The following is a 15,724-nucleotide window of genomic DNA, read 5'->3' as shown; positions in this document are numbered from 1 at the left end:
GTTTCTGCTGCCCCCGCACAAATATACAAGTCGGCACCCTTGCAGGTTTGGGGTTTTGTACTATGCAAAAGAGTGAGTTTGGGGGGGGGGGATTTGATTGGATTGGTGAATTTGTATTCACAGATTTAGTGTGAAAAACTGCACACTTTTTATGAAAAGTATTTCAGGAAAGAACAAATGTTTTTCAAGTGCAATTATTTTTAATGGATTTGGAATGTAATAAACAATAAACGTGCTTAACATAATTCTTATGAATAAATGATGAAATATATGAATTGAATTCAGGTTTCAGTTTCTTCTGCTCAGTTTCGACTTCATAAAACGCTCGAACATTTAGATTTTTTCTTTGATATGATTAAATAAAACAACCGGATGATCCGAATGAACGATTATTTTGAATTCGAATAGATGTTACAGATAATCACAGAAGTAAAGATGTTTAAGATTAGTAAATTTGATGAAAAAAATTATTGATGAAATTCGTTTAAATCATAAAAAATTATTTAATTGTTGTTAATGTTGCAGACATTATTCTCGATGCAAAGATATTCAAGATTAGTGAATTTGATAGAAAAATCCTTTGTGGAAATCGTTGAAATTAAAAAGAAATATTTAATTCATTCTTCCAGGAATCTAGGTTTCTCGGAAAGAATAGATAATGCCGCCTTTATTATTTTCCGCCCCTCTAGAGTGGGCCCTGCGGTTTCAGTTTCTTCTACTCAGCTTTGACTTAATAAAAGCTTGAACATTTTGTTTTCTTTTTCTTCAAGATTATCGAGTGAAACAATCAAATGCTGATAAACCATTATTTTGAATTCGAATGCGCCCACATTATCCAACATAAAATTATACCGAATCGAAAAATTGATTCTATACAATCGCTAACACTACAATTGCCGATATTGAAATGCATTTCGTTATCCACACTCCACTTTTGAATATTCTTAGAATATTACTTTGTATATATAAATTGATATCTAATCCTAGGAATGAATCAACGCCTTGAATAAACATGTAATCTATGTATTTATATAGAAAATATGAATTTACGCCTATTATCGTATAAGAAACATCATAAGAGCATCTAATTTTTACGAAAAAAGTCGAAAAACAAATTGCTAAGTATCATTCTAACAAAAATCATGGGTGCTGATGGCAACAAGAATCCGAGTCAAAGAAGTGGATTTTTGCACCTGCACGAATGCTTTTAGTTAAAAAAATCTTATTCTGCATAGTGATTTTTCGATTTTTTTCTCACAGGAAAAATTAAATGCTCGAATGGTATTTGATAAGACTATTTCATGAAACCATAATTTTCAAAGATATTGTAATCTTTTATGACAATAGCTATCTTGAAACCATCCTTAATTCAAAATTGAGCGTTTGTGATTGGTAGAAAATAATCACCTAAAATATTTTTGAATTGTGAACTTGAGTAAGTCGTACTACTCAAGTATTTGGAAATAAATAAATGCAGAAACTGGATCGTTGCTTAAACTCCTATAGGTATTTGAACTGTATAGTTATTCTGCTTTATATTACGAATTATTTATATATGAATTGCAAATCTGTTTAGCAGAAACACTTACTGAATTAAAATTTGTATATGGTATTCGATTTTTTGGCATTTTTTTGTCCTTGATATGATTATTTATGAACATCACTAATTAACATTCTATAACTACCCAAACTAGATTCCGAGTGTAAAACACATTGTCCGGAGATCCGCAAAATCTTTAACCGGTTTCAACAATATCATATTTGTTTAAGGTCGTTGAAAAACTCCAATTTTCATATTAACGAGTATTACTAAATTTTATCGCAATGAAAGGATTTAGTTGATGTTTCATTTCGGTTAGGAATACCTTGGATTGCGATCAGCTAGCATAACAAAAAATCTTCTGGAAATGTTATTCATATTCAAGGCAGAGTCTCGTTCTATTTCGATTTATTATTTTCAGTACAAAACTTTAGAAATTTAAGAACAAAAAAAAGACTAGACAGTAGCCTTATGGAAAAAAATGACCTCCTGAACAAGAAACTCTTTGTCCAGGTCAATCATATAACAAGTTTCCGAGGGTGTCGAAGTTGGAAAATGGCATTCCTTCAAAGTAACATTTCTCGTTGAAAAACGTCTCGAATGAAACATTTTTGTTGGACAAATATTGCCTTTCCTTAAGGTAATAATAATTTTAGTATGGTTTTTAATGAAAATTATTATTAGATAAGGGGTGAGTCAAACATTATTTTAAATGAAATTCATTTACTTCATTATTAAACCTGTAATTAAAAAAGTCATCCGTGGAATTTTCCAATTTTTTATCATGACTTTTATTTCGAGTAGACTATTATAATATCAAGCATTATTTATCGAATTAATAACACGGCTTCAGGCATGACAGGTCGATTCAATCGGCCAGTTGTGAATTTTTCGAATTTGTTTTTTATCTATTTATTTTTTTTTATCTATCGAGGGCATTCGACAGATTACAACATGACTTCATTTTGGATAAGATGTATCAGATTGGATTCAGGGGCGTGTTTCTTGATTGGGTGAAGAGTTTTCTATCTGATCAAAAAGTTTATGTGACATTGAATGACGTTTCATCTGACGAGTACAAAACAACATGGGTGTCGCACAGGGATCTGTGCTGGGCCCGCTTCTGTTCTTTTTTATTTATTAATGATCTGCCTGCATACATCGTAGCCTATATACTGATAATGTTCGCTGATGATACTTCTATCGTTATTGATTAGAGCAAACAGTTTGCAGGAATTGAAGTCACTCTGCGAAACGATAGTACAGTGTTTCATTGATTGGTGCCACAGAAACGCACTGATTCTCAATCTGGCGAAGGCGGTAAAAGTTAGGTTTCGGAATCAATATAATCCGAGTGTAGAACCCCTCATTATAAAACACAAACAAGGAGAATTGAGGGTGACCGACGACGTGAAATTTCTGGGCTTGAATGTGGGCTCCACATTGATCATGTTTGTGGGAAGCTGAACAGTGCTTACTATGCCTTATTATGTCTCAGGAGTTGTCTTCCTGTCGGGGAGTTACTGACTATTTATTACAGCATCTTCTTCTTCTTCTTCCTCAGCCATTCTTCATCCACTCCTGGACGTAGACCTCCTTCAAATGACTCCACTCCGATCTGTTCTGTGCCACCCGATGCCATCCATTTCCCGCTCGAGCCTTAATGTTGTCTAACCATCTCCGTTCCGGTCTTTCGACACTGCGTTTTGTCTGTCTTGGTCGCCAGTGTGTTAGCTCATTTGTCCACCTGTTAGTATCTTGACGAGCCACGTGTCCCACCCATTGCCATTTCAGATCTGCCACGCGATGTATTATATCTACGACTTATGTTCTTTGTCGTATTTCTTCGTTTCTCACCTTATCTCTCAAACTATCGCGCGTTCCATAGCTCTCTGCATTACCTTCAATTAACTTGTAGACTTTTTGATGAATGCCATTGTTTCAAGGCCATATGTCGCCACTGGCAGTATACAGACATCAAAAACTCTTTTTTTCAGGTTTATGGGGATTTGGCTGTTCTTGAAAATATATTTCAGTTTTCCAAAAGCTATCCATGTCCGTCTTATTCGCCTGCTCAGCTCCGCTGTCTGATTCTCTCTACCCAATCTTATTGCATGTCCAAGAAAGATATATTCTGTTACATTCTCCAGCTTTGTAGAATGTAAATAGATGTCTTCTTCGATCTTACTCATTATCTTGATCTTCGAGATGTTCATCTTATATCTTACAGCATGGTTTATAGTAATTTGAATTACAACAGGTTCTTTGGGGCTCCTCGGTAGGGTCAAATCGACTATTCCTTTCTCAAAAGCGTATCGTACGAATTGTTTTCAGTATTCTTCCCTTCCCATGTATTTACATTTTTAATTGCCTCAATTATATCCACCTTAACATCAGAATAAATTCAAGAGATGCTCTGACTTTCATGGTTATGAAACACGCCATACTGATACCATAGTCTTCCCCAGATATCGTTCAGCTAAATATGAGTATCTACTCACCAAGCTTTATAGGCATTATATTGTCCTGTCATGTACTCTATTTGAATAAATAAATAAACCGTTTGCCTAGTAGGTTGAATTCAATGAATGTAAGGTCTTTCAAGCGAGAAATAAAGTTTATTTAAAGGATGCTACTATAGTGTTGATGAGTGCTTGAAGGACTCCATGCATTAAATCTGTTTTTGTTATTTTTTCTCTGTAAATGTGTACACTATTTTATATGACTCATTCTATACATTTCTCGAATGTCGGAAAGGATCAATGAACTTTATTATTATTTATTATTATTGGCTTTGATATATCCAGTTTTTGAGATATACAGGGTAATATAATAAGAGAGACGACTGTTATTACGAAAGTTGTCAAAAAGTTGTATACAATAAAAATTTTACACAAAGTAACGGTAAGAGATACGTTTACTCAGGGCCGGCGTTAGGGGCGAAACAGTGGAGCGACTGTTGACACAAAAATTACTTTGTCCGATCTAATATGAATATTAAAAAAACAAAAATTTGAATATTATCTAGTCACAACAAAGAACCTCCATTTCGATTTTTGATAAATATTCACAATTTTTTTCAAAGACACTAGGACGTAGGACTACAAGAAAAACCGGGTATCTCGAATACAAAAAGTTTGCGGGTATTATGAAGGATAATAGAAACATGGGTAATAAAAAAATGAGAGAACTGTAATTTCAATTCATAATATACAAGAAATAAGCAAACGTTTTTTCCCATGATTCTCTAACAAAGTTTAATAATTTTTATAGAAAAACAAACAGAAAAATTTTGCAGATGTGCTCCATTGAAAACAAGGCTTCTTTTTATTGAATAAAACATTATATTTCACATTGTTCTTTCCAAATTACCGACAAAAAGGTATGTACGCATGTGTTGTTATTATTAAATAATTGTCTATTTTTGTTCGATTCTGCATAGTAAACATAAGTTTGGGTACCTGAATACATCATAAGACTCAAAGAACAGGCAGGGCCGCCGCCAGGAGCGGCGTATCGGACATTTTTCCGGGGCGCCAAATTGAAGAGGCGCGAATTCAGTTAATAAAACAAGACTTTTGCACCTTCAAGAACTTCGCCGTCGTTTTACTATAGACTTATCGTCATTCTTTTGAACAATGCAGAACGTTTTTTGATTAAATCTACAAAACGTTGTTTGACTCGTTTGATAAATTTGTTAAATTTAAAAAATAAGATTAAAATCTTTTCAATTTCATATAAATATGAAATTGAAAAGATGCCTGAGAGGAATTCCAGAGGCTTCTTTGAAGAAAAATCATATGAATTAGGCAAATCAGAACGGCGAATTTTTATTTTACCGAGGCGCTAAAATGTCTGGCGGCGGCCCTGAGAACAGGGATAGATAATTTTGACGGAGGTGGTGAAATAAATATTCGACGTTTAAATCACCCCTCTCTCGAACCTGAAATATCAATCCCATCGGATCTGTCATGACGGAAATATTGGCTATTTATTTTTAAAACTTATTGATTTTTCTATAGTTTTGCTCCATTAATTGATATAAAACAACAATATCAAGCTTTGTGCAAAATTTCAAGCTGATTACATCATCATTACCATAATATACCATTCAAGAAGAATATCGAAGAATTACCCAATTATTTCCGTGACCACAGAACCGACGCAGTTGAGATTTTGGCTGTTGATATGGAATAACAAATTCAAGCTGCGTGTAATATTTCAAGCTGATTATATCATCATAACCATACCATACCTTTCAAGAAGGATGTTGGAAAAAAATACTTAATATTTTTCGTGATTACAGATCTCATCAGTTCGAGATTTTGCGTGTATTTATAAATATTTATATTGCTGTGAAACATTATACATTGCAGACATACCGAAAATGAATAGATGCAAGATAGCCCAATTTGCAGATGACACTGTCATATACTATCACAATAGAATGCGGAAAACAATCACTAGGCAGTTACAGATAGACCTAGATAAACTGATGGAATACTTCAAGAAATGGAGATTCAAACTGAATACATCGAAAACAGTTGCAATCTATTTCGGAGGAACAACAGTAAAGAAGATGAAAGCAAGAAACGTCAAAATAGAAAACCAGACGATAGAATGGAAAAGGAGGCAAAATATCTGGGAGTAATACTGGATGAAAGAATGAATTTTAACAAACACATAGAAGAAAACAGAAAAAAGGCAAGACAATTGCACGGGAGACTGTACCCGCTGCTCAACCCTAAAAGTCAACTTTCTTAAGAAAATAAGCTTAAGATAATAAGAATAGTACTAAAACCAAGCATTACGTATGCAGGAGTTACCTGGCACAATACGAAAGACAATAATAAGGATCAGTTGCAAACCAACCAACAAATCAGAGAGGAACTAAAAATTGAAACTTTTGGGGAAATAGTCCACAAACAAAGAAAGAAGAGAATAGAGACGCTGAAAGAGCACGAGAAAAAGGAATGAAGAAAAATACTACATATCAAAATAAGAATGACAAATAAGAGAAAATACCTCTTTCAAAGAACTAAATAGAAGAAAAAAGTGACATGAAGTAGGGAGGAAAGTTTCCCGATCAGACAACAGTAGAAAATAGGTGAAATGAAATTAGAGGCGTAGGAAATGTAAATTCCGGACCTTAAACAAAAAGAAGATCTGAGAGTAACAGAGTCACTTCTCCTAGATGGTTTGAGAGGGTGTGTCTTAGACAGAGATCGCTGGATAGATTAACTGAAGAGTCCACCAGCAACAAACACCAAATCCCTGGAAGAGGGCGCATCTCGTAACACTTCGAGAAAGACTCGCCAAGAATCAAATTATGTTAAGCTACTTCTATAGTGTCTGTCAGACAAGGAATGAGTGTTGTAATCTAAACAAATGCACCAGTTACAAGGCGATTTCCGTTCCTCTTATCGGTGTTTTAAGATTGGCTATTAAATTTGAAGCTTCAATACTAAATTCCTTCTATACTGACAAAACGCGGGAATTTCGAATGAAATGTAAATAACTTGTTGATTTATTCCTTAGAACATTAGTAAGAGGAACGGAAATCGTCTTGAAGTTGTTTTGTTGCAGTTATTTTCTTGCTCTGCTCTTCAATCTGTCGATCCCATCTTAGAAAATGATTGACATAAATCCCAAGGAACTTGACGCTGTTGGTTGACCGATTGATAATGTTAGCAAAATAATGACCAACTCTACCGGATCAGAGTGGGTTGTTCCATTAACATTCAAAGTGATATTCTTGATAGACCTTTTACGCCCTGTTTCATCATATACTATTCTCCAGATATTCCTCGCACGATTGATCAAGTAAATTTTGCATTGTTGTTCGAAGCATTCTCCTGCATTCAATTTTAGATTTCGTATATCTTCCCATTGCCTCACCTGTGCTCAAGTTTTTGCTTCTATTACCTCACGGCTTATCCACTTAGCCTTGTTCGGACAACGATTCCGGAACAACTGAATGGGGCAGCATTTATTGAACTCATCCAATATTATTCTGAAAAAAGAATCAAAACAGTAATCAACATCAGTGCTGTCATATTCTCCCGAATCAACCTTAGAAAGATTGGCAAGAAAGATTGTTCGAGATTGTCATCAGAAATATTTCTGAAACACCTTGGTACAGGATTTACGTTATTTACAGAATTAATTTTGGAATTATAAACAAGAGACATTACTCTTTGGTCACTTAAATCATCATCGAAGACACAACCGTTCAAGGGCAACATTTGTCAACATATAATAAAGTTGATGTGTGTAACCTGACCTATGATGTGATGATGTGTGACCTGACCAATTTGTGAAAACTCTGGTCGCATTTAAAAGAGTCACGAACAGGTTGAAAGTATCAACCAAATCAATGAAAAAACATCTTCTGAAGCATTTTTCGTCCAGATAATTAACACTGAAAACTCCACAAACAAATATATCCATAAAAAAACTTAACACTTGAGTTCAAATTATATTCAAAACTTTTGAGAAAAGTTTCAAAGTCTCCATCGGGTGGATGGTACACACTTATAATGCAGACTAGCTTACCCCGTATTTTCAATTTCACATCACAAGACTCCAAATGCATCTTCTCCGAAAATCTATAGATAAGTCCAACACTTCAAAGTCCCTATCATAAATGGCAGTTCCTCCATGCAGACGATCTCGACGACAAAATGATTAAATGAGAACAAGAACATTGTTTCTAGCTGATCACCCCTCACCAGTACTACGCCATACTGACGACATTCGACATTTAGTTTCTTGTTTCATGTTCTTCGCTTCATCCTGACAAACAGGCACACTTAATGCATCCGCTGTCATAACTCCTCTGTTGGTACTTTCCTTCGATGAAAAATTTTTCTGATGCAAGCCTCATTAGGACACTTTTCGGAATTCATTGCCTTGCTATAATTGCTTTCGTAAATTTCTACCTTGAATGATGAAATTTTTTTTTCGGAAATTTGCACTGCATTGGTTCACATCCAACCTTCGGAAAATTACGAACCTAGAAAAGAGAACTGTAGTACTAGGCTTTAGATTGGAAACATGAAATGAAATCCTTCTATCAATCTCCTTTACAGTCGATTCACCAGGATATTTACCTATTAGTAGTCTTTCGTGTTTTTACCTTTCAATCTTTTTGAATTTACTATATTCCATTCACGAATATTTGTCATCTTATCTTGTGATGTGTTCGTCATCGGGTCTTCCGGGGAATCCGCTGTCATATGTTCCTGAGTTGATTGAACAGAATCTCCTTGACTGTCATCACGAGAGCATATTGTGTTTCAAGAGCTTAGAAATGGGGTGGGGGGGCACTGAGGGTGATTATCACCCACGATTTTAAAATATAACATTTCACAATTCTCTCAAAGACCAACCAACGAAAATTTTTACATAAAATGAAACAATAATCTTATCTTATACTGATCTTTAAAATCGACACGGCCTAAAAAAATCGGATCCTTTTACAGTTTATGAGTTTATTATTGTTTTCAAGATGATTACTTCTATTGCACTATGAGCATGTCTTTGTCAGCATCCCCATTTTTTTACCATCTGTGATTTTTGCATTCGTCATTGGTATACACTCACCCATATTTAGGTGTTTTTGCATTTTGCTGACAAATTTTAATACCGCAGTTATCAAAGAACTGAACTGAGTTATTCGCATCGAAAAATTGTCTGTGCTGTGTTTCATTCAAATTGCAATTTATTTGAGACGACATCAGTTTTGAATTGACTATACAAGGTGTTCCTGTATTGGAGGTACAAACGAAAATGACAGATTCCTCGGATCATTTTAAGAAATAAAGTCCTATAACATGGGTCCGCAAACGATTTGTTTTCGAGATTCAGTTGAAAATATTTTAGGGACAAAGATCATTAGCTTAGACTCCAATATGCGAAATTTCACCACAAAATTATGATTAGTTTGCTATAAACGTCTAATAGGCGAATCACCCTGTATATAAATATTTTTCATTTAGATACATATTTTGAACTTTAATTCATTTTGTTTGTTGGTGTTTTTTAAATGGGACACCCTACATAAGACTTGATTAAAATTATACAATGGACACAAAATATATTAGATCTCGAAATATTTTAAATATTTATATATAAGGTATCCTATCCGTTTCAAAGATATTGAGTTTTTTGACTATTATATAAAAATATTTTTATTTATTTCGAGATTTAATTCATTTTTTATCCATCATATTATTGTTATTCAGTATAGGGTCTTCCTATTTGATTCGAAATTAATCATCGATTCAGAGATAGAAATATAGAGGAGTGTTGGTGTTTAAATGGGACAACTTATACGACTGGATAACAATTCTACAATGAATAAAAAACGAATTGAATATCCAAATGAATGAAAAATATTTATATATAGGGTGTCCCATCAAAAAATTAAGACGAAAACCTCAATATCTTCGAAACGGATGACATTTTTGAGAAACAGATAACGGAATGCTTTTCGACAAATCTTCGGCTAAAAAACTGGGTTGAAGAATATAGAATGTCTTATTTAAAAAACATGGATTTTGCTCTATATCTCTAAAACGCTAATTAATTTTTATGATCTGTAATTTCATTTCAACCCTACAAACGATTGAAAAAAGCCTTTTGGAATTTTATGAATATTTCGAACAGAAATAGTAATTTTCAGAAACTCCTTGTAACTCGAGAACTAATCGAGATATCTATGATTTGCTTTCTGATGTCTCATTATTCCAAAAAAAGATCTCGGGTTTCTTGAAGATTTTTTATTTAAGTATTACAGATTTCGAGATGCTTTCAGTGTGCAACGAGTTAGGCACACCCTCTACATTAACTGGAAACCAAAGTTGTTCAGGATGATCTAAAAAGCATTTTGACATCTTGAGACCAAACATTTTTTATCCCGAAAGAGACTATAATGCTTCTACTATCTTCGGTATACTTGAAAACATTTTTTCTTCCGAATAGTGATTGATATAAGCTCGAGAGCACTCGAGGAGAATGTAAGGATCTTTCTATTGTACATTCATTAATGCGCTAATTGCACCTTTGGATTTATCTAAACACCGTTCAGTTGTCTCCAAAGAGATATTATAGAAAGAAAGATCATTGTCACTAACCCCAACATGCAAATTTTTCAGCACAAAATTATGTTTAGTTTTCTATAAACGACTATAAAAGGCCATCACGGTGAATTGCCTTGTATATCAAAACACTTCAATATTCTTCATTCAATAATTTAATTTTTCTTGCAAGATACTTCATCGGAAGAAGAACAAGTAGGTGCTGTTTTTTTTTTGGTTATGATTTTCAGCAGGGGCACCGAAAATTTTGTTGCATCAGGTGCCAAAATTGCTCGCGTTTAATATATTTATTTCTTAGAATATAGATAGCAGGAACGGAAAGTAAACATAATATTTCTGCAAATAAATTTAATATTATTATTATTATTTATTATTTTTGCTCGATCCCGGATACAAGAGAGATGGAAGTTCACTGTCGCCAATCACAATCGAACTAGCCGATATAAGCTCGAGAGCACTGATGTGATGTAAGGATCTTTCTATTGTACATTCATTAATGCGCTAATTGCACCCTTGGATTTATCTAAACACCGTTCAGTTGTCTCCAAAGAGATATTTAAGAAAGAGAGATCATTGTCACTAAACCCAACATGCAAATTTTTTCAGAACAAAATTATGTTTAGTTTTCTATAAATGACTATAATAGGCCATCGCGGTGAATTGCCCTGTATATCAAAACATTTCAATATTCTTCATTCAAGAATTTAATTTTTCTTGCAAGATACTTCGTCGGAAGAAGAACAAGTAGGTGCTGTTTTTTTTGGGTTATGATTTTCAGCAGGGGCACCGAAAAATTTTTTGCATCAGGCGCCAAAATTGCTCGCGTCGTCCGTGGTAGTTCTCACCATAATCACCAAATGGACACCGGTCAAATAAAATGACAAATAACTTCAGAAAAGTCGATGCGCTTCTTCAGAATATTCGAAGGATTTTTTTTATCAATTACCTTCTTCGACTTCGTATAAGAAATGTTGTACATCGATCTCTATTCCGAGAACCAGAACGATACTTACGTTCTCAAGGTTTCGAGTCTGAATTTCGACAATCTTCAGAAAACCCAATGGATCATTGGAAAACGGTAACATTTACAAAAGAATAACTTGACTTGTTAGTCTGAGTGGAAAAATTTCTGCGCAGGTAGTCTTAATATTCTTTAAGAACTGATCGCACGTCTGATACTTTTCAGTTAAGTCGTGACTTCCAAATGGAAGTACGAAGAGTTTTGTTTTTGTTTTGACTGGTTTGTGCATTTATTAGCTGTTTGGATTTGGATACGATTTTTCGACCGTCTATAATTGGTGAGTGGGAGTTTGGATATTATTTGAATTATTTTAAGTATTTTCGGTATTTTCTAACCAATTCATGGAATTTCATCTACATTTCCAAATTTAATCAGAAGGCAAGTTTAAAAAAGGCTATACTTTTTTTAATAAACTTACCTATATAATCTCATATCAAAATATTCTATTTTTCAAAAATGTTTTCTTTTTGCATTCAATAGCTCCAATTTTGTTTTTTCCCCTTCCTTATTATAATGCCGTCCGTAAACACGATAACTCTCTAACGAAAAAATCTGAAAGGCAGAATCCGACTTCGGCTTCCGTAGTTATGGCCTTTCGAATTTTTGTTTTTTTGATATTTTTGAAACTACGGGTTCGATAGATATGAAATATCGCACTAATGTTCTTAGATTTATTTGGACAAATCATATCAGAACATTGTGAGGAATCACCTTTGCGCTCATGGAATTTGTCAAAGTATTTTTGGATCACCTTGTATATCCATACTGAATACAACATCTTTATTGAAATTGGTATTATAATTTATGGTTACTATTTTCATTGAGTGAATAATTATTATTCACAGGATAAATATATAGTGTTACCTGCTCCTTATATTTAACAGTTGTACGCGAAATTATTCAAGTGATTCCAACCTCATCCTTTAAACTAGTCCGGGCTCAAAATAACAGACATCGTGAAATCGAAATGACCGTAAAAAAAACCATTTGTTTCTATGACGAGAAAAACGGTTGACATATATCTCTGCTAACTGGTCACAAAATATCACTTGAAATTACTTTTTTCTCCAGGAAAAAAGAGAGTACTTTCTTTCGGATATACAGAGTGATTTATTATCTCATCGACAAACTTAGGCATATGAAAGGTCATGTAATTTTAACAAAAATCATTAGGGGATCATATTTCCCACAAATGGCTTCAAAAGTTTCATTCATGTCTGTTGATATGATTATTAATAACAAAAAAGTGTACTTACACGGGCCAAGGTCGGTCCTAGCCTTAAATTTGGGGGGAGGGGGTCACCGTTATGTGCTTCAAGTTTTTTGATGGGACCTTTTCATACATTGTCTGCTTGAAAGGCATATTAAATGTTAGGTGGTTCCATTTGGAGGGGTTATGACCCCCTTGACCGCGCTTGACACGGACAAGTATTTTTACGATTGTTTCTAAGTATACTTTTTTGATAATCATATCAAAAGACATGAATGGAACTATTGAAGCCATTTATATCCTTGAGTAATTGAAATTAGACAAATGTTTCCATGATGTATTTTTGTTAAAATTACATGACCTTTCATTCTTTCATATGGTTTCATATAAAGTTTGTCGGTGAGCTAATAAATCACCCTGTATATGGAGTATGAAGTAGACATTTAGCTTAAGAATTTGTATTATGCAATATTTTTTTATATCAAAAGTACAATTCTCAAAGGTTCATTGCATGAATGTAATTTTCCGTGAACTATTCGGTGCAACAGTCGAAATTTCTTCTGTTGTAATGATATTTCTTTCTGCTATGGATACAACTCCTTTCGATGTACATGGTGCAAATCGGGTGTTATTTCAGAGCTATCACATGTTCTAAACACTTCATTAGCTATTTCTATCCTGTGTGCCACCGATTCATCAACATACCCTTCAACAATCGTTGATGACTTCCACAGCCATGTTTCTTTAGTGCTATCAAGTCTCCTCCAGATTCAAGTGAAAATGTGGTTAGCATTTTCTAGTTGACGGAAATCAGCTACTGTTTCAGGCATTTTATAAAACTGATTTTTAACCACAACCTGAATTATACATTTCCCATTGCGATATGTATAAAATAAGCGGCGGTCCTATGCTGCAGCTGGACGAAGGCTATGTACTTTCGGTAAAATTTAATATATTCATTAGTAACTACAAATCTCCTGTTTACATTTTTTTTGTATTTTTTAGTTTCACAATTAATAATATCATCTTTGTTACCTAGTTTATCACACGAATTCGGGCAAGTCAAATTTCACAAAAACCTTGGTCATTGAATAAACATCAACAGCGGCATAATTAAAAAAATTCTAAATTTATACACTTGTGGAAATCTCAGCTTTCTTGGGAATGTAACCTCTATAATTTCGATTATAAATATAAAGTTTGGAAGATACATTCACTGCTTCTACCAACTCTGGCGGAGTCAGGGAAAATTTGGAATCAGATATTTTTCAACATTATAATATAGTATAGAATCGAATTACAGAATTTAATTGACAGTAAGATTCAAAGAAACCCCGGTGTGTTTACTTATACCTGGAAAACTTTCAGACAAAATGAGATTTTTTTCAGATTTATGCCTACTTGATTTTAAGAGATCACGACAGTTTCAGATAGCGCATACAGATAGATAGCAAGAATTCGAACAATTTTGAAGAGCGCTACCCTACACAACACTAGTAAGTTTTCCCCAAAGTAACAGGTGGACTATCTCAAAGAGTCTGAAACAAAATCGAATCAGTGCACACACCGGGGTTTCTAGTAAGATGTCTGAAACATTGTTGTACTCACTTAATCTTGAAAAACTTTAAGATTTAATTGGCGAACTTTGAAGGGACCAGCGTTCTTGGATTTCAACAGTATTGCTCCCTTTTTACGTCAATTACGTTTTTTAAGGTTAAATCGAAATAATAAGATCAACTTCTTTTGACAGAACGAATGAAAATTTTAAAATGATGCTGTTGATTAGTCAATTCTTTGTTTAGCGCCACCTTAAGGAGGATGATGGAAAGGTGACCCATGCTGAGCCGAGTCGCCAGAATTATCTTAAACCAGATCTTATCAGTGAACACATCAATATTTCAGACATCTTAGTTTCTAGGCATCTTAATTGACAGATATCACTGATTACTTCGAAGGTTTCCTTAGTAATGTATGTCTAATTGTCTTACATTGTCATTTTAAGACTTTATATTCAAGATATCTGAAAATATGGTGCAGGCACGCGTCAAGTTTTGAATGCAATGACATTTACCCAAATTGAGAATATTAGTTTTACTTCGTGGCGGCGCCGCAATGTCATACTTGTCATCGATCTTTTTTCCATTGATTTTGATTTACATTAAGATGCCTCTTAATTTACATTCGATTGATGTATCAAGTATCAAATCAACAGATGAACTCCAAGGATCAGTTTGCTATGTAAAATAGCAAATTGCTATGTCCTAATATGTATTTTATTAACTTCTCGTTATAAGAAAAATGTACAGAATGCTACTGTGGCGAAAGAAAATATAAATTCCACTAATGACAGGAAAAATACGATAACACTAAAGGTTTTCTGAATTTTTTTCATGTAAGACCCTAATCTAAGAAAACAAGGGTAACTGAATTTTAATGAAGTAGTTGTTTTTATATTAGGTATGTCTTGTATAATTTGAAGTGCATCGTGTCCAAAGAAAAGTGCAAGGAATGATCATCTTGCGAATATTTGTATTTCGTAGGAAGAAGAAAACACTGAAAGGTCATCTCCATTTGGCACATCTGCAGTGAAATATTCACAAAACGTTCACTAGAATAAATTCAAATATTTGAAATGACAAGAATCTGTCATTATTTGTTGATAGCGCTACCTACAGTTGACTTAACGAAACTTAACTAATATTCTCAAAATTGGCAAACAAAATATAATCAGTGCATTCGCCAGGTTTTTTAGACATCTTATTCATATTCTACATCGATAATTTTCTGAATTTATTAACACTTGAATGTATCTAAATGATGTTATTTCTCATTATAAGATCGTCATTTTTCCA

General features: G+C 33.8%; 1 protein-coding gene across 3 annotated transcripts in view; it reads left to right on the top strand.

Moving 5' to 3' along the window:
- LOC123676153 (fatty acyl-CoA reductase wat-like) overlaps nucleotides 1–15,724 on the top strand; it is a 36,845-nt gene that overhangs the window by 5,919 nt on the left and 15,202 nt on the right. For 2 of the 3 annotated variants that reach the window (XM_045611876.1, XM_045611873.1), the window contains exon 1: nucleotides 11,789–11,939. The exons of the other annotated variant lie outside the window; for it this stretch is intronic. The gene's annotated coding sequence lies outside the window, so the exon portion shown is untranslated. Of the gene's footprint in view, nucleotides 1–11,788; nucleotides 11,940–15,724 lie in introns of those variants that run through there. 3 annotated transcript variants of the gene reach the window in all.

This window comes from Harmonia axyridis, chromosome 3, assembly GCF_914767665.1.
Source record: "Harmonia axyridis chromosome 3, icHarAxyr1.1, whole genome shotgun sequence".
Lineage (NCBI taxonomy): Eukaryota > Metazoa > Arthropoda > Insecta > Coleoptera > Coccinellidae > Harmonia > Harmonia axyridis.
Note: the sequence above shows the minus strand (reverse complement) of the source record. Positions and strands in the feature narration are given on the sequence as shown.